Here is a 21,106-nt window from a genome sequence, read left to right as displayed (position 1 = left end):
GGGTAAGGTATTGGCTTTCTTTTTGTCAAATACTGCCTTTAAATCTAGATACTGAGGCGGAATTTGTGTCTCTGTAGGATTGTCAGAGGTATTCGATGTATTAGTTAATCCGAGAGGTAAGACCTTCCGCAAGCATTTTTCTTGACAATTCTCTCCCCACGAAACTATCTCCCCTGACTCCCAATTAATAATAGGGTTGTGTCTCCTCAACCAGGAGTACCCCAGGACTATGGGAATAGACGGAGAAGAAATGAGCATTAAGGATATATCCTCTTTATGCAGGATGCCAACAGTCAAGTTAATCGGTATGGTCTCATGGAAAATAACAGACTCAAGTAACGGTCTACCATCGATGGCCTCGACAGCCAGAGGTGTCTCTTTTAACTGGGATGGAATAGCATGCTTGGCAGCAAAACCCTGATCTATAAAGCTCTCAGCAGCTCCAGAATCGATTAGTGCCATAGTCTTAACTACTCCCTTCTCCCACTTTAAAGAAACGGGTAACAAAAGCCTGAGCTCCTTGTAGTTGAGAATAGAGGACAAAGTAGAAACACCCAAGGCCTGTCCTCTAGAGGAACTTAGGTGCGAGCGTTTCCCGAACGATTGGGACAATTTAGGCGTAAATGACCCCTGACTCCACAATACATACATAAACCCTCCCTTCTCCTGTACTGTCTCTCCCTTTCAGTGAGATGAGTACTGCCTATCTGCATAGGTTCAGGAATACGTAAGTCTTCGAACTCAGAGATTTGAAAGGTAGGCGCTAGTTTAAAGGAGGGTCTACGGGTCCTATCTCGAGTGTTCTGCCTCTCTCTTAAGCGTTCATCAATACGAGATATAAAAGAAATTAAATCCTCCAAATTTTCAGGGAGTTCTCTAGTAGCGACCTCGTCAAGAATTACATCTGATAACCCATTCAGAAACACATCTATATAAGCCTGTTCGTTCCACTTAACTTCTGCCGCCAAGGATCTGAACTCTAGTGCATAATCCACAAGTGTTCGATTGTCCTGTTTAAGGCGCAACATTAATCTGGCTGCATTGACCTTTCTGCCAGGGGGGTCAAAAGTTCTTCTAAACGCAGCTACAAAGGCATTATAATTATAGACTAGTGGATTATCATTCTCCCATAAAGGATTGGCCCATCTCAAAGCTTTTTCAATGAGTAGAGTAATAATAAATCCAACCTTTGCTCTATCTGTAGGATAAGAGCGGGGTTGTAATTCGAAATGGATGCTAATCTGGTTTAGAAAGCCACGACACTTCTCCGGTGACCCGCCATAGCGTACTGGTGGGGTAATACGGGAAGAAGCACCTACAGTGGCTACCTCTAGACCTGAGACTGCAGGAGAGATAGAAGGAGTACGTGTCTCCTCAGGTGGATTACTAGCACGAGACAAAAGTGCCTGTAGTGCCAAAGCCATCTGATCCATCCTATGTTCCATGGCGTCAAACCTGGGATCCGAAGAACCAAGCTGACTGTTTGTACCTGCAGGATCCATTGGCCCTGTCGTAATGTCAGGATCGGGACAGGGATCCAACACGCAGAGTACAAAGAGTGGAAAGGTACGTATACCGGGCCTTAGAATGGCCGGACTAACGTACCGAGAGTAAAGAATAGTCAGAGACAAGCCGAGATCGAGGGAACGAGAAGACAGATAAGCGAGAGACAAGCCGGGTCAAGGGATAACAGAGAAGCAGGGTAGTACAACGAGCCGAGTCAAAACCAATAGAGCAAACTAGAAAACCAGAGCACTGAGTGACTAGACAAGCTAGAACCACGACAGGGCAATGAGCTGAAGTAAGGAGTAAGCTTAAATACCCTGGCTCTGGATGGAAATCACGCCTCTGACAAGTACCGATTGGATATCGGACACTTGAGTGACAGATTACTCGTGATAGCGTCATGACGTCACGTATTGAGCGTCCTGCTAGAAAAGGACGTGGATTCCTCGCGGCCGGTGTTTAAGTGACTGGATGAACCGCGAGGAACGGAGGAAACAGCTCGCCTGGACGGATAAACCACCAAGTCTCTACCTCCCTTAGAGGTAGAGGCCTCAGGTACCCTGACATGATGTAGATAAGCACCCGAATAGGGCTAAACAATCCTAATAGCAGCTAAGGTCCCTGGTGCTTGACAGAAAGGAGAGAATGGTGGGGAAGAAAAAAAGTAGGAAAAGGTATCCCCCCTCCACCTTGTACTTTAGCTGGTCAATAAAAAAAAAAGAGAAAAAGGGGGAAGATTAACCCCACAATCCTAGACAAACAAACTGACTCTAGGTACCTCGGCAGCGTGGGATTCCCACTAGTGCCTAGCTGAACCAACGAGCCCTCGGGTAGCTAAACGTGCATTTAAAGTAACAAAAAAGTGCTACCCATTGTGAGTGCTCTACACACACATAGTGAGCTGCAAAAAAAAAAGAACTGAACGCACGTTTTGGCAACTTAACACGCCATCATTTGGGGTATCAGTGAGTAGCCCAACAATGGCTACTATTAATATAGCTGCTTACCTGTTAAGCCACCTGAGGGTGATCAATCAGCAGATCTCAGCAAAGCTGGTATCCAGCCAGTGGGAACAGATGGGTGGAACAAGACATTAGAGTCCACTTTCATTTCTCCTCCTCAGTAGTCACCAAGGCAACTTCATCTTAAAAAAGGTGTCTGGATAGGGTGGTCCTGTCATTTTAACCCTGCGATGTAAATCATTGTGGCTTTTTAGAAAGTTCACCTCTATTGGCTGTCATCTTTACAGAGACTAGATGCACTTCCGTGGAACTATGTAAAACTCGCTTACGTAACGTGGAAGCCCATGGGATTTTGCACAAAATACTCACCGCGCATGCACATCAGGTCTCCAATGCTTCTCTGTGAGGAACATTGGATTGGACCATCGCAGAGAAGTGCTGTAGAATATTGCATATTCTATGTTTCTATTGATTATATATGGATGTGTGGATTGACAAAAGTAACAGATAAGTCACAAGGCTTTCTTTGTCTGAGAGCTCTGGAATGTGGATTGGGGGTTTTGTCATTATATGGCTAGAGTTCTACTCTGACGTCAGTATGGGCACATCTATATAGTAACTGAACAAAGGGACACGAGGTCTCTTGGCTCTCTCTCTACAATGATGTAACTCTCCCTTCAGAAGTCCAGCAATTACCATCTGCTGTTGAACATCCATGATCATGTAACATCCTTTGTTGTTTTATTATGTATCAGTAACTAAGAATAAACCGTAAGTCAGATTGCGTATTAGTACTTTTCATTAATATAGACGTATATTAATGTAGCAAGCCTTTGGCCCAAGACTATATATACATAAGACGTATATATCAATCAACTGGAGAAATCACAGAAAGATAGGAACAAAGAAGAATATTTTACAAGTACCTTATCACGAGAGACAAGTGGATTAGGTTACCACTTCAGTCCTGTGGACAAGCAGATTATATATATATTTTTTTTAAAGATTTTAAGAATACAAATTAGGGAGCTATCTGCTAAACAGCATCCTAATTTAGCAATCCCACATAAAAGAACCAAATTAGGGAGCTATCTAATAAATGATTGAAAGACAATAATTAAGAAGAGCCTTTTTAATTTTGCGGTTTCAGATAGGTAAATCCCTAAACAAAAAGTCTGATAGTTTGATGGGTTAGTTTGACGTAATATTTGGAATCTTCAGAAGATAGTATACAATTGTCCACCGATTGTCCACTGATTTTCCACCAGTAACCGTCTACTGACTGTCAGTGATTGTATTGTACAAGCCATGAGACCGCAGAGCAGCTTTTTATCGCCACACGGAGTTTGGAGAGAGATTTCATTGCTATTTGTACACGAAAGCTCAGTGGTGCTCAGAACAAGTGTTTTGGTAACTTGTAGTTCAGTTATCAGTTTTCTAAATGAAAGCTTTATCAGAACCACAGCTGAAGAATTATTTGCTGTGCCGCCGGACATGTACAACTGTGTTATTGGAGGAACGCTGCCCAAAAATGATTCATTGAACGTGTCTAATACAATAGAACAGAGTTATAGAATAGATAGAAAATTGTATCATGTTGGGTGGAATAGAGCAGACTGCGCAGCAGAGAATGAATGAGAGTGAGGAGTTTATTATATTTATTCTTTCTCTGACTTCTGTTACATTCTGCTTACAATAAATTACAGTGTGCAGGAGAGAATGACTGGCTTGCACTTTATATTGGGTATTTCAGAATGCTATTTATAGAATAACGTATGATACATAATATATGCTATATAAGAAAGGTAATTATAGAATGGGTTATAACGCATTGTATAGAATATATCTGAAAGGTAACTATACAATAAAATATAAAATATTGTATAGCGGAGTTCCCTGTACCCAGGCTGGGTACCTCTGCCAAGGACCGCTTCCTAGCTGGAACAGGGGAAAACCTCAGTGTTTCTGCCCCAGTCGCCGGGGCATGACTGGGGTCCTCCTGGAGCCTCTCTGTCCTGGAGGAGGATAGGTGACTGGCTCTATTCCCTCCCAGGGACTGGACGACACACAGTCCTGGGAGCTCAAGTCCACAAACTGGAACAAGGTGCTAAGCAGGGATTATAGCCCTTCCTCTCCCAGTAACTAGACAACACATAGGTCTTCGAGTACAACTGGTTTAGTGCATCCAAACACAGACTTTTTATACACAGACCCCAGCAGGGGGTCTCCATTGTCTTCACCACAAGTCCCTCCTAGGAATCTCTGGGCCTGGGAGATAATTGCGTTAATGACCGGTAAGCTTATTATGTCCCAGGAACAGAGAGGATAACATAAAAATATAAAACATGAGGGGAGGAGCCTAACCTCGAGCCGGAGCGGTCGCCATCTCCCAACGCTCCGTTCCCGACACGGAAAAACTGCCGATTCTCGGGGGAATCACCCCACACTGGAGCATAGAAACGCCGGCTCTACCAGGGGAGCCCACCAAGAGGCGACCTATGCCATTTCTACAAGCCGCCAAACCGAAACGCCAGAAGCGGAGATCTGGGGCCTACAGACCGCACACAGGCCTAGACCTGTCGGCGCTGCTCCAAGGCCTTGAACCCCTGGCCGACTCAGACTCTGAAGCTTACCTGCCCACCCCGCCACCTACCCGGACACCGACTATGGGGCGTCGGACGCAGAAGCAGAATCCAGAGGCACCCACGGGGTCCAGAGACATTGGGTCCATGCTCCAACGGCAACCACTGACAAAAATGGCGGCAAGGGAGCCTGAAGTCGAGCAGGCCGTAACGGATGGGATACAGGCCGACCCGGCCCCTGACCAGGTACTTCACCCAGCAGGGGACACAGAGGGATCAGCCGCGGTCACACAACGCGACTTCCGTAACTTGGTCGCAGAGATAAAAGGCCTATTAGCAGCCGATGTGGCAGGAATAAAGAAAGACCTACAAGCGGTAAATGACAGGGTGGCAGTGTCAGAGGGCGACATCACCGACCTCCGTAGGGATCTGTCGGCCCTATCGGACACGGTTTCCAACATGCACGCGACTCAACAAGCCCTGGCACTCCATTTCACAGCATTAGATGATAGGTCAAGGCGCAATCATCTTAAAATTCGGGGCATACCCGACCCAATCACGCCCGACGAACTCCCACATTATCTCCGGAGGCTGGTAGCCTCGGTGCTCCCACCAAGCCAAGCAAAGAAGTTTTCCCTTGACGGAACATATCGCCTGCCATTACCGAGCAACGCACGTGTGCCTGGGACAAGGGATGTCATAGTCCGCTGTTCAACCGCGCAAGATAAGCAAAGCCTGCTGACAGCACTACGAGGAAAGACACCGCTAGCATTCGAAGGCGCTACACTCTCCTTTTATCAAGACCTTACCAGGTCGACTCTGCAGTGGAGAAGATCTCTGAATCCTGTTACCAGCCAGCTGCGAACAGCCGGGATGGAATATCACTGGAGATCACCTAGGTTCCTGGTGGTATCTCACGAAGGGACGGTACATAAAATATCTACTCTGGCAGAAGCACCACAATTCCTGCGGAAACTGGGCTTAACGGCCCCGAAGACGACTCCTGCTCAACAATCAATCATTCAAGCACGGGACCCACAGAACACCGACCCCTCCACCTCAAGGAGGCCTCAGACCCCCTCATCGGGGACTTGAATATAGTGGACAATGTCAATCACGATGATGTAGTCTGAACTCTTTGTGATTAGTGCCACAGCGCACACAGTATGTCTCCCATGTTTTACTAGCAAGTTTTATTGGACTATAGTTTGACCAGAAATAGCTCCATTGCCCACCCCAGTCCAGAACGCTTAAAGGTGCCTAAACACCCTCCCACCCATAGTGAGAAGCTCCGGCTCCCTGAAGCTAGAGTGCCCACCCATATGGTGGAGTGCACTCCCACACTAAAAAATCCCCCGCTCTCCCCCCCGCTGCCCCGTAGGTTAGGGGTACATTTAGAAGGCAGCTGAACCACTCATTTGATCCTTACTCACAAAACCGTAGATACGGACTATGCCGCTGCTCTCCCTAAGCTATATTACCCTCATGTCAAAATGTCAATGTATGGTTGTTGTTTATTACTCTTTTCACCAAATTGTCTTTTCATGACATATGTTGTCTCATGTACCGTATTATGCACCCTACCCCTCTTTTATTTTTGTATCCAACCAAACGCTGACATAACAAAAAGAAAACCTTCAATAAAAATTGATTGTCAAAAAAAAAAAAAAAATATATAAAACATAAAAATATCCCAAAACATAATAAAAACATAAAATAACCCAACACAAAATACATCATTAAAGAGCCCTGATCTGAGCGCCCACGTTTTCCAAATAGCGCTCAGATCCATGCAGTGTAGGGGAAACGCCACCGTGTTAAAGTTCTGACCAGCCACACATGTGGACCCATACCCAAAATAGTTCCAGGGCCTTTGGTGCTTTGGCCGGTCAACTTTCAGGCGCTCCTGTGGCCGCAATACGGAGTGCTCCGCTCTTAGATAGCGTTTGTTCCCCCTAGTCTCAGGCACCTTCCCTCCAAAAAGCGATCTCCTGGTGGGTTGCAATGTGGTTCAAAACTTTAAACCAAGTTGTCCGGGAGCTGTACGGACACCTCATGTCGAAATTAGTTCCATAGCGGTTGCAGCTAATTACAGCTGGGATTATTCGTGGGTTTGGTTCATGCGAACGGCTGCCAGAGAGCCAGCGTTCAGTTCTATTCACATGAAGGGAAAGTGCCGAACCAGGGGCACCGACATCAAGCTACTAGTGGCGACTGGGCCAGGTAACTCCCAAACGGTGTCCCTGACCTGGACCATAGTCAGTGGGCAGGAAGCCGGCTTCTACACTCCTCCAGGAGGCTGTGGCAAATGTACGTGGGAAGGAGTGTTTGTCACATATTGTATAGGATATATCTGAAAGTTAATTATAATTATCAATAATTCTCTAAAATGAATCTGTGAACATGATATGTCGACCACAGTATGTACACACATACACATGACAATGAGTTTAGAATGTATGACATAACACATAGATTGGAATGTATTACATACAGGGTAGGACTGGTGGTTAGAATAAAGTGGATTTAATAGATTTCAAGGTGCAATATAGAATGATATTAAATGATTATTAATTGATTAGAACACACTGGATAGACTAGATTCTAATGTGAGCAGCATTTAGTATCAGATAATACAGATATAAATTGACATTTCCCAAACGGATACAGAAGGTATTCAATGATTAAAGTCCTGCAGGAACAGATTGTAAACACACATTGAAAACAACTCTCAAACTGAAATACATTTTTATGATGAAAGAATCCGATCTGAACATTTGTCAATAATTTACAATTACTATCAATATACAAAATCGATTTATTTGGACGAAAGCGTCGGATTCTGACCTATTCTGCTAGGAATCAATTCTGCTCGCCCTTGAATAATCAATAAGTTGGGTGTTTTTAGAAATATAACGTTTTGTACAGATACAATGTAAGGGTAAATTCAGGAGGAAGATCCCTTTAGTTTCTATAGTGATTGCTAAGCTTTTAGAATGATTCTTTATTGATTCCACCCAAAGGGGCTCCTTGACGGGGGTAATGCAATTTGTGATATTAGCAACATTAAACAAAATAGGTAATTACTTCACACAAAGTGATTAAATTAGCTTAAATGTTTAATTACATAGAAAAAGAAATAATTACATAAATCTTAAAGCATGCACACACACACGCACATACACGCATGCACACACACACATGCACACACACACACGCACATACATGCATGCACGCACACACATGCACACTCGCACGCACGCACACACACACTTTTTTCTTGCTATCATTTTCCATACAGCTGAATATTTTTGCATTGGAAGCTGTAAGCAGGGAGTTTGGATGCAACAAGTGAGTGCGTAATGAGAGAACACATTGCGTAACCATGGGAACTGTCTTAACATTTGATGAATGGATTGTCTGTGCCGAGACGCTTTTCACTCTCTTTTCCACCAGCAGCAAAGAGCAATCTGATAAAGACATTTCCCAGAGCCATCAGCACAAGCGTCCTAATCGCACTCTGACAATAGAATTACAAAATGTACAACACTGATAATATCGATACACAGACACATAAAATCCTTCACACACAATGTGTCTGTAACAATTAATGTCAGCGCTGATTAGAAGTCACTGCGGGATGAGATTAGCGTGAGTGGCATACATACAAAGTGCACACCCCATGTTTGCTTGCTGCGTGATGTGTTTTGGGAAAAGCACAGAAGGTGTCGGTGTGCTCAGTGCTGCACTAGGTGTGCCGTCCCTGCACGCCTTTAAGCTCACTACGCACACAGATAGCAGGCAATTCACTCAAATCAAATGAAAATGTGAGATATTGGGGGGGGGGGGGGGATTTATGAAAGCGTTGTGCTTTGAATAGTGATGCAAAATTTTAAGAATTGACAATTTTATGCAAAAATTCGCAATTTTTGCTATTTTGTTAAAACGTGGCTATTTTGGATAAAAAAAATTATAATACTACAGGTTAAAAAACGTTGAGTTCAGTAGATGCTCGGCTTCTCTGAGTTATACAGGTCTCCAAATCCCTCCTTTATGCGCAGTAAATATAACTATGCACTGCCTATCTATTCCCATCAAAAACTCTCTCAGAGGAACTTTTATGTCATGGAGATAAAATATAAAGCAAATGTCAATATTCCCCAAATCCTCTGTTTATTCCACTCTTCTTCCAAATAAATAGGAAGAGCCTGATCACTCATGGATACACAGCAATAATACTCCCAGTAATGTGTCTGAGTGTATAACAGAGCTCCACAGCAATAATACTCCCAGTAATGTGTCTGAGTGTATAACAGAGCTCCACAGTAATAATACTCCCAGTAATGTGTCTGAATGTATAACAGAACTCCACAGCAATAATACTCCCAGTAATGTGTCTGAGTGTATAACAGAGATCCGCAGCAGTAATACTCCCAGTAATGTGTCTGAGTGTATAACAGAGCTCCACAGTAATAATACTCCCAGTAATGTGTCTGGGTGTATAACAGAGCTCCACAGCAATAATACTCCCAGTAATGTGACTGAGTGTATAACAGAGGTTACAGCAATAATACTCCCAGTAATGTGTCTGAGTGTATAACAGAGCCCCACAGTAATAATACTCCCAGTAATGTGTCTGAGTGTATAACAGAGCCCACAGCAACAATACTCCCAGTAATGTGTCTGAGTGTATTACAGAGCTCCACAGCAATAATACTCCCAGTAATGTGTCTGAGTGTATAACAGAGCTCCACAGCAGTAATACTCCCAGTAATGTGTCTGAGTATATAACAGAGCGCCACAGCAATAATACTCCCAGTAATGTGTCTGAGCGTATAACAGAGCTCCACAGCAATAATACTCCCAGTAATGTGTCTGAGTGTGTAACAGAGCTCCACAGCAATAATACTCCCAGTAATGTGTCTGAGCGTATAACAGAACTCCACAGCAATAATACTCCCAGTAATGTGTCTGAGTGTATAACAGAGCTCCACAGCAATAATACTCCCAGTAATGTGTCCGAGTGTATAACAGAGCTCCACAGCAATAATACTCCCAGTAATGTGTCTGAGTGTATAACAGAGCTCCACAGCAATAATACTCCCAGTAATGTGTCTGAGTGCATAACAGAGCACCACAGCAATAATACTCACAGTAATGTGCCTGAGTGTATAACAGAGCTCCACAGCAATAATACTCCCAGTAATGTGTCTGAGTGTATAACAGAGCTCCACAGCAATAATACTCCCAGTAATGTGTCTGAGTGTATAACAGAGCTCCACAGCAATAATACTCCCCGTAATGTGTCTGAGTGCATAACAGAGCTCCACAGCAATAATACTCCCAGTAATGTGCCTGAGTGTATAACAGAGCTCCACAGTAATAATACTCCCAGTAATGTGTCTGAGTGTATAACAGAGCTCCACAACAATAATACTCACAGTAATGTGTCTGATTGTATAACAGAGCTCCACAACAATAATACTGCCAGTAATGTGTCTGAGTGTATAACAGAGCTCCACAACAATAATACTCCCAGTAATGTGTCTGATTGTATAACAGAGCTCCACAGCAATAATACTCCCAGTAATGTGTCTGAGTGTATAACAGAGCTCCACAGCAATAATACTCCCAGTAATGTGTCTGAGTGTATATCAGAGCCCCACAGCAATAATACTCCCAGTAATGTGTCTGGGTGTATAACAGAGCTCCACAGCAATAATACTCCCAGTAAAGTGTCTGAGTGTATAACAGAGCTCCCCAGCTATAATACTCCCAGTAATGTGCCTGAGTGTATAACAGAGCCCCACAGCAGTAATACTCCCAGTAATGTGTCTGGGTGTATAACAGAGCCCCACAGCAATAATACTCCCAGTAATGTGTCTGTGTGTATAACAGAGCTCCACAGCAATAATACTCCCAGTAATGTGTCTGAGTGTATAACAGAGCTCCACAGCAATAATACTCCCAGTAATGTGGCTGGGTGTATAACAGAGCTCCCCAGCTATAATACTCCCAGTAATGTGTCTGAGTGTATAACAGAGCTCCACAGCAATAATACTCCCAGTAATGTGTCTGAGTGTATAACAGAGCTCCACAGCAATAATACTCCCCGTAATGTGTCTGAGTGCATAACAGAGCTCCACAGCAATAATACTCCCAGTAATGTGTCTGAGTGTATAACAGAGCTCCACAGCAATAATACTCCCCATAATGTGTCTGAGTGCATAACAGAGCTCCACAGCAATAATACTCCCAGTAATGTGTCTGAGTGTATAACAGAGCTCCACAGCAATAATACTCCCCGTAATGTGTCTGAGTGTATAACAGAGCTCCAAAGTAATAATACTCCCCGTAATGTATCTGAGTGTATAACAGAGCTCCACAGTAATAATACTCCCAGTAATGTGTCTGAGTGTATAACAGAGCTCCACAGCAATAATACTCCCATTAATGTGTCTGAGTGAATAACAGAGCTCCACAGCAATAATACTCCCAGTAATGTGTCTGAGTGTATCACAGAGCTCTACAGCAATAATACTCCCAGTAATGTGTCTGAGTGTATAACAGAGCTCCACAGCAATAATACTCCCAGTAATGTGTCTGAGTGTATAACAGAGCTCCACATCAATAATACTCCCAGTAATGTGTCTGAGTGTATAACAGAGCTCCACAGCAATAATACTCGCAGTAATGTGTCCGAGTGTATAACAGAGCCCCACAGCAATAATACTCCTAGTAATGTATCTGAGTGTATAACAGAGCTCCACAGCAATAATACTCCCAGTAATGTGTCTGAGTGTATAACAAAGCTCCACAGCAATAATACTCCTAGTAATGTGTCTGAATGTATAACCAGTGGCGTACATACCAGGGTCGCAGGGGTCGCAGCTGCGACCGGGCCCGGCCCACCAGGGGGCCCGGCCGCCCTGCGACCCAGGTATGTACCCACAGGGCCAGCCTCTTCTGCTGGGGGCCCAGGAGCCGGCCACCTCCGGGCCCCCCGAGGCTGGCCCTGCTGTCACCCGGCTGGCTGGCGGGCGCGCGAGGGAGCACTGTCCCCTGGGTGCTCCCTCTTCAGCTCCCTCGCGCACCGCACTGAAACCGGAGCCGGAAGATGACGTCATCTTCCGGCTCCGGCATCAGTACGCGGCGCGCAAGGGAGCTGAAGGGGACAGTGCTCCCTCGCGCGCCCGCCAGCCAGCCGGGTGACAGCAGGGCCAGCAACACCACTGGACCCCAGGGAATTCCCCCAGCTCTCCCACAGGTAAGGAGGCTGGGGGGATTAAAAAAAAACAAAAAACTTTGAGTGTGTTAGTGTTAGTGAGTGTGTGTGTGTGTTAGTGAGTGTGTGTGTTAGTGTTAGAGTGTGTGTGTTAGTGTTAGTGAGTGTGTGTGTTAGTGACAGTGTGTGTTAGCGAGTGTGTGTGTTAGTGAGAGTGTGTGTTAGTGTTAGAGTGTGTGTTAGTGAGTGTGTTAGTGTTAGTGAGTGTGTGTGTTAGTGTTAGAGTGTGTGTTAGTGAGTGTGTTAGTGTTAGTGAGTGTGTGTGTTAGTGTTAGAGTGTGTGTGTTAGTGAGTGTGTTAGTGTTAGTGAGTGTGTGTGTGTGTTAGTTAGTGAGTGTGTGTGTTAGTGTTAGAGTGTGTGTGTTAGTGAGTGTGTGTGTTAGTGAGTGTGTGTGAGTTAGTGAGTGTGTTAGTGTTAGTGAGTGTGTTAGTGTTAGTGAGAGTGTGTGTTAGTGAGTGTGTGTGTTAGTGAGTGTGTGTTAGTGAGTGTGTGCGTTAGTGTTAGAGTGTGTGTGTTAGTGTTAGTGAGTGTGTGTGTTAGTGAGTGTGTGTGTTAGTGTTAGAGTGTGTGTGTTAGTGAGTGTGTTAGTGTTAGTGAGTGTGTGTGTGTGTTAGTTAGTGAGTGTGTGTGTTAGTGTTAGAGTGTGTGTGTTAGTGAGTGTGTGTGTTAGTGAGTGTGTGTGAGTTAGTGAGTGTGTTAGTGTCAGTGAGTGTGTTAGTGTTAGTGAGAGTGTGTGTTAGTGAGTGTGTGTGTTAGTGAGTGTGTGCGTTAGTGTTAGAGTGTGTGTGTTAGTGTTAGTGAGTGTGTGTGTTAGTGAGTGTGTGTGTTAGTGTTAGAGTGTGTGTGTTAGTGAGTGTGTTAGTGTTAGTGAGTGTGTTAGTGTTAGTGAGTGTGTGTGTTAGTGTTAGAGTGTGTGTTAGTGAGTGTGTTAGTGTTAGTGAGTGTGTGTGTTAGTGTTAGAGTGTGTGTGTTAGTGAGTGTGTTAGTGTTAGTGAGTGTGTGTGTGTGTTAGTTAGTGAGTGTGTGTGTTAGTGTTAGAGTGTGTGTGTTAGTGAGTGTGTGTGTTAGTGAGTGTGTGTGAGTTAGTGAGTGTGTTAGTGTTAGTGAGTGTGTTAGTGTTAGTGAGAGTGTGTGTTAGTGAGTGTGTGTGTTAGTGAGTGTGTGTGTTAGTGAGTGTGTGTTAGTGAGTGTGTGCGTTAGTGTTAGAGTGTGTGTGTTAGTGTTAGTGAGTGTGTGTGTTAGTGAGTGTGTGTGTTAGTGTTAGAGTGTGTGTGTTAGTGAGTGTGTTAGTGTTAGTGAGTGTGTTAGTGTTAGTGAGTGTGTGTGTTAGTGTTAGAGTTTGTGTGTTAGTGTTAGAGTGTGTGTTAGTGTGTGTGTGTTAGTGTTAGAGTGTGTGTTAGTGAGTGTGTTAGTGTTAGTGAGTGTGTGTGTTAGAGTGTGTGTGTTAGTGAGTGTGTGTGTTAGAGTGTGTGTGTTAGTGAGTGTGTTAGTGTTAGTGAGTGTGTGTGTTAGTGTTAGAGTGTGTGTGTTAGTGAGTGTGTTAGTGTTAGTGAGTGTGTGTGTTAGTGTTAGAGTGTGTGTTAGTGTTAGAGTGTGTGTGTTAGTGAGTGTGTTAGTGAGTGTGTGTGTGTTAGTGTTAGAGTGTGTGTTAGTGTGTGTGTGTGTGTGTTAGTGTTAGAGTGTGTGTGTTAGTGTGTGTGTCTGTTACTGAGTATGTTTGTGTGCGTCTGTCACTGAGTGTGTGTCTGTCAGTAAATGTGTGCGTCTGTTCATGAGAGTGTGTGTGTGTGTGTCTTAAGCACTTACCTTTCTCCAGCGCCGGACTCCCTTAACGCTGGGCATCTCTCCGTCCCCATCCGCCTCTCAGCTCCGAATGCACATGCGTGGCAAGAGCCACGCGCGCATTCAAACCGCCCCTAGGAAAGCATTACTCAATGCTTTCCTATGGACGTTCAGCGTCTTCTCACTGTGATTTTCACAGTGAGAATCGCAGAAAATCCTCTAGCGGCTGTCAATGAGACAGCCACTAGAGGCTGGATTAACCCTCAGTGAAACATAGCAGTTTCTCTGAAACTGCTATGTTTTCAGCTGCAGGGTTAAAACTAGAGACCTGGCACCCAGACCACTTCATTGAGCTGATGTGATCTGGGTGTCTGTAGTGGTCCTTTAAGTGTATGTGTTTATGCATGCACTGGCATACATACCGCGGTCGCACGGGTCGCAGCCTTGCGACCAGGTGCTTGCATGTGTTGCGGCCATGTGTTGCAGCCCCGCCTGCGCAGAGTAAGCGCTTGCGCGGGGGGAGGGGGGCCCCGGATCAGTTTTCGCACCGGGGCCCCATGGGTTGTGTGTACGCCATGTGTTGCAGCCCCGCCTGCGCAGAGTAAGCGCTTGCGCGGGGGGAGGGGGGCCCCGGATCAGTTTTCGCACCGGGGCCCCATGGGTTGTGTGTACGCCACTGTGTATAACAGAGCCCCACAGCAATAATACTCCCAGTAATGTGTCTGAATGTATACCAGAGCTCCACAGCAATAATACTCCCAGTAATGTGTCTGGGCGTATAGCAGAGCTCCACAGTAATAATACTCCCAGTAATGTATCTGAGTGTATAACAGAGCTCCACAGCAATAATACTCCCAGTAAGGTGTCTGAGTGTATAACAGAGCTCCACAGCAATAATACTCATAGTAATGTGTCTGAGCGTATAACAGAGCTCCACAGCAATAATACTCCCAGTAATGTGTCCGAGTGTATAACAGAGCTCCACAGCAATAATACTCCCAGTAATGTGTCCGAGTGTATAACAGAGCCCCACAGCAATAATACTCCTAGTAATGTGTCTGAGTGTATAACAGAGCTCCACAGCAATAATACTCCCAGTAATGTATCTGAGTGTATCACAGAGCTCCACAGCAATAATACTCCCAGTAATGTGTCCGAGTGTATAACAGAGCTCCCCAGCAATAATACTCCCAGTAATGTGTCCGAGTGTATAACAGAGCCCCACAGCAATAATACTCCCAGTAATGTGTCTGAGTGTATAACAGAGCTCCACAGCAATAATACTCCCAGTAATGTGTCTGAGTGTATAACAGAGCTCCACAGCAATAATACTCGCAGTAATGTGTCCGAGTGTATAACAGAGCCCCACAGCAATAATACTCCTAGTAATGTATCTGAGTGTATAACAGAGCTCCACAGCAATAATACTCCCAGTAATGTGTCTCGTGTCAGTGTATAACAGACACAGACAGACAGACACACACTGACAGACATATACACACATTGACAGACATACACACACACTGACAGACATACACACACACTGACAGACAGACAGACATACACAGACAGACAGACACACACAGACAGACAGACATATACACACACACTGACAGACAGACATACACACACACTGACAGACAGGTTCAGGAGGGTGGCTTACCTGGGATCCAAAGTGCTGCCTGAGGTAGTTGGGAGTTGGAGGAGCTGGTCCTGCCCAGCCCCCCTCCTCTCTGCCTCCTCTCTGCTCTCTTCTTGGGGGGACTTCCTCCCATGCTGAAGTGAGGGGCCGGCGGTAGCTCTGCCCCTGCTGGGCGCCAGCCGCGCTGTGTGCTACAGAGGGAGCAGGGATATGACGTGTTCATATCCCCGCCCCCTCCACACAGTCCGTGGCACTGCCGGCTTGCGCTCGGTCACGCTACAAGAAGTGACCGGCAGGAGATGGGAGCTGTGCGCTTCCCAACCTCCTGCTGGTCACCCGGACTTTTGCGCCCCCCGGGCCGGTGCGCCCTAAGGCGGCCGCCTGAGCCGCCTTATGGACGCGCCGGCCCTGGTCTGAGTGTATAACAGAGGCCCACAGCAATAATACTCCCAGTAATGTGTCTGAGTGTATAACAGAGCTCCCCAGCAATAATACTCCCAGTAATGTGTCTGAGTGTATAACAGAGCTCCACAGCAATAATACTCCCAGTAATGTGTCTGAGCGTATAACAGAGCTCCACATCAATAATACTCCCAGTAATGTGTCTGAGTGTATAACAGAGCTCCACAGCAATAATACTCCCAGTAATGTGTCTGAGTGTATAACAGAGCTCCACAGCAATAATACTCCCAGTAATGTGTCTGAGTGTATAACAGAGCCCCACAGCAATAATACTCCCAGTAATGTGTCTGAGTGTATAACAGAGCCCCACAGCAATAATACTCCCAGTAATGTGTCTGAGCGTATAACAGAGCTCCACATCAATAATACTCCCAGTAATGTGTCTGAGTGTATAACAGAGCTCCACAGCAATAATACTCCCAGTAATGTGTCTGAGTGTATAACAGAGCCCCACAGTAATAAAACTCCCAGTAATGTGTCTGGGTGTATAACAGAGCTCCACAGCAATAATACTCCCAGTAATGTGTCTGAGTGTATAACAGAGCTCCACAGCAATAATACTCCCAGTAATGTGTCTGAGTGTATCAGAGCTCCACAGCAATAATACTCCCAGTAATGTGTCTGGGTGAATAACAGAGCTCCACAGTAATAATACTCCCAGTAATGTGTCTGAGTGTATAACAGAGCTCCACAACAATAATACTCCCAGTAATGTGTCTGAGTGTATAACAGAGGCCCACAGCAATAATACTTCCACTAACGTGTCTGAGTGTATAACAGAGCTCCACAGCAATAATACTCCCAGTAATGTGTCTTTAAACCACAATACGTAAATGTGTTTAGAAACCCGTCTGTGTAAATAAGATACATTGTTCTTCTAAATTGCATTTTAGTTCTATAAATTGTTATTAGTAAGTCACCAATTTTCTCAGATCAGCCCCGCCCGTAACCACCCCTCCACTCCCACTCACAACTGCCCCTTGCAAGACCTCCACTCACACTCAGAACAGCCTGCCCTTGGCAACACCCCCAGACACCCCCCTAAAATGAACGTGTCCCTCTCTGTCCATTTGAAATATTGGGAGATATGTGTTTATGCGGAAATAGAAAACTGTCGAATTTTAATTTTTATGTATCTCCTCACAATAATATTTTTTGCCAGAGTCTAAATTAAGAGTTAAAAAATATTTATGCAGTTATCTCAAAACGGACAATTTTCCTTTAAACTTTAAGAGTAAAGTAACTCAGGTGTCTGTTTCTAAACACAGAAGGGAAAGTGTGAAAACGAGTAAAAGCTCTGAAACTCTGCCTGTGGCAAGTCCCCTTCAAATGGAAGAAGTTCAAGCTGTCGTTTTTAAAGCCGCGCAGCAAATCTCGTGGATGCAAACTGAATTAATATCTCAGTCCTGCCACTCGGCATCCCAATGGAACTGCCAGCTACCTTTCCTGTGGGCAAATAATGTTTGATGAAATTTAACTTGTTTGTTCTCAATATCGATTTCTGTTATTCCTTAAAGAGCAGGCCATAGAAGCCAGGAACCACTGCAGCAAAGCAATCATATGCCGGCGATATCATATCTATATGTTTTATATTTATATATCAATCATATGCCGGCGATTGCATATCTATAAGGTTTATATTTATATATCAATCATATGCCGGCGATATCATATCTATATGTTTTATATTTATATATATCAATCATATGCCGGCGATATCATATCTATAAGTTTTATATTTATATATATCAATCATATGCCGGCGATATCATATCTATATGTTTTATATTTATATATATCAATCATATGCCGGCGATATCATATCTATATGTTTTATATTTATATATATCAATCATATGCCGGCGATATCATATCTATATGTGTTATATTTATATATATCAATCATATGCCGGCGATATCATATCTATATGTTTTATATTTATATATATCAATCATATGCCGGCGATATCATATCTATATGTGTTATATTTATATATATCAATCATATGCCGGCGATTGCATATCTATAAGGTTTATATTTATATATATCAATCATATGCCGGCGATATCACATCTATATGTTTTATATTTATATATATCAATCATATGCCGGCGATATATCTATATGTTTTATATTTATATATATCAATCATATGCCGGCGTTATCATATCTATATGTTTTATATTTATATATATCATTCATATGCCGGCGATATCATATCTATATGTGTTATATTTATATATATCAATCATATGCCGGCGATTGCATATCTATATGTTTTATATTTATATATATCAATCATATGCCGGCGATATCATATCTATATGTTTTATATTTATATATCATTCATATGCCAGCGATATATCTATATGTTTTATATTTATATATATCAATCATATGCCGGCGATTGCATATCTATATGTTTTATATTTATATATATCAATCATATGCCGGCGATATCATATCTATATGTTTTATATTTATATATCATTCATATGCCGGCGATTGCATATCTATATGTTTTATATTTATAAATATCAATCATATGCCGGCGATATCATATCTATATGTTTTATATTTATATATATCAATCATATGCCGGCGATATCATATCTATATGTTTTATATTTATATATATCAATCATATGCCGGCGATATCATATCTATATGTTTTATATTTATATATATCAATCATATGCCGGCGATATCATATCTATATGTTTTATATTTATATATATCATTCATATGCCGGCGATATCATATCTATATGTTTTATATTTACCGTATATATATCAATCATATGCCGGCGATATATCTATATGTTTTATATATATATATATATATATCAATCATATGCCGTCGATATCATATCTATAAGTTTTATATTTATATATCAATCATATGCCGGCGATATCATATCTATATGTTTTATATTTATATATCATTCATATGCCAGCGATATATCTATATGTTTTATATTTATATATATCAATCATATGCCGGCGATTGCATATCTATATGTTTTATATTTATATATATCAATCATATGCCGGCGATATCATATCTATATGTTTTATATTTATATATCATTCATATGCCGGCGATTGCATATCTATATGTTTTATATTTACCGTATATATATCAATCATATGCCGGCGATATATCTATATGTTTTATATTTATATATATATATATATCAATCATATGCCGTCGATATCATATCTATAAGTTTTATATTTATATATCAATCATATGCCGGCGATATCATATCTATAAGATTTATATTTATATATCAATCATATGCCGGCGATATCATATCTATATGTTTTATATTTATATATCAATCATATGCCGGCGATATCATATCTATAAGGTTTATATTTATATATATCAATCATATGCCGGCGATATCATATCTATAAGGTTTATATTTATATATATCAATCATATGCCGGCGATTGCATATCTATATGTTTTATATTTATATATATCAATCATTTGCCGGCGATTGCATATCTATTTGTTTTATATTTATATATATCAATGATATGCCGGCGATATCATATCTATAAGGTTTATATTTATATATATCAATCATATGCCGGCGATTGCATATCTATATGTTTTATATTTATATATATCAATCATATGCCAGCGATATATCTATATGTTTTATATTTATATATATCAATCATATGCCGGCGATATATCTATATGTTTTATATTTATATATATCAATCATATGCCGGCGATATCATATCTATATGTTTTATATTTATATATATCAATCATATGCCGGCGATATCATATCTATATGTTTTATATTTATATATATCAATCATATGCCGGCGATATATCTATATGTTTTATATTTATATATATCAATCATATGCCGGCGATATCATATCTATATGTTTTATATTTATATATATCAATCATATGCCGGCGATATCATATCTATATGTTTTATATTTATATATATCAATCATATGCCGGCGATATCTTATCTATATGTTTTATATTTATATATATCAATCATATGCCGGCGATATCATATCTATATGTTTTATATTTATATATCAATCATATGCCGGCGATTGCATATCTATAAGGTTTATATTTATATATATCAATCATATGCCGGCGATTGCATATCTATATGTTTTATATTTATATATATCAATCATATGCCGGCGATATCACATCTATATGTTTTATATTTATATATATCAATCATATGCCGGCGATATCACATCTATAAGGTTTATATTTATATATATCAATCATATGCCGGCGATATCACATCTATAAGGTTTATATTTATATATATCAATCATATGCCGGCGATATCATATCTATATGTGTTATATTTATATATATCAATCATATGCCGGGGATATCATATCTATATGTGTTATATTTATATATATCAATCATATGCCGGCGATTGCATATCTATAAGTTTTATATTTATATATATCAATCATATGCCGGCGATATCATATCTATATGTTTTATATTTATATATATCAATCAATCATATATATATTTATGATTTGTGGACCCAGGACATACTTGAAAACGAGAGAAATCTCAATGTATCTTTCCTGGTAAAATATTTTATAAATAAATAATATGCCGGCGATTGCATATCTATAAGTTTTATATTTATATATATCAATCATATGGCGGCGATATCACATCTATAAGGTTTATATTTATATATATCAATCATATGCCGGCGATATCATATCTATATGTGTTATATTTATATATATCAATCATATGCCGGCGATATCATATCTATATGTTTTATATTTATATATATCAATCATATTTATATGTTTCAAGAACACCATTATTTTTTTTAAAGTGAATTCATT

The sequence above is a fragment of the Pelobates fuscus genome, chromosome 3 (assembly GCF_036172605.1).
Source record: "Pelobates fuscus isolate aPelFus1 chromosome 3, aPelFus1.pri, whole genome shotgun sequence".
Lineage (NCBI taxonomy): Eukaryota > Metazoa > Chordata > Amphibia > Anura > Pelobatidae > Pelobates > Pelobates fuscus.
This window is presented reverse-complemented; position numbering follows the sequence as displayed.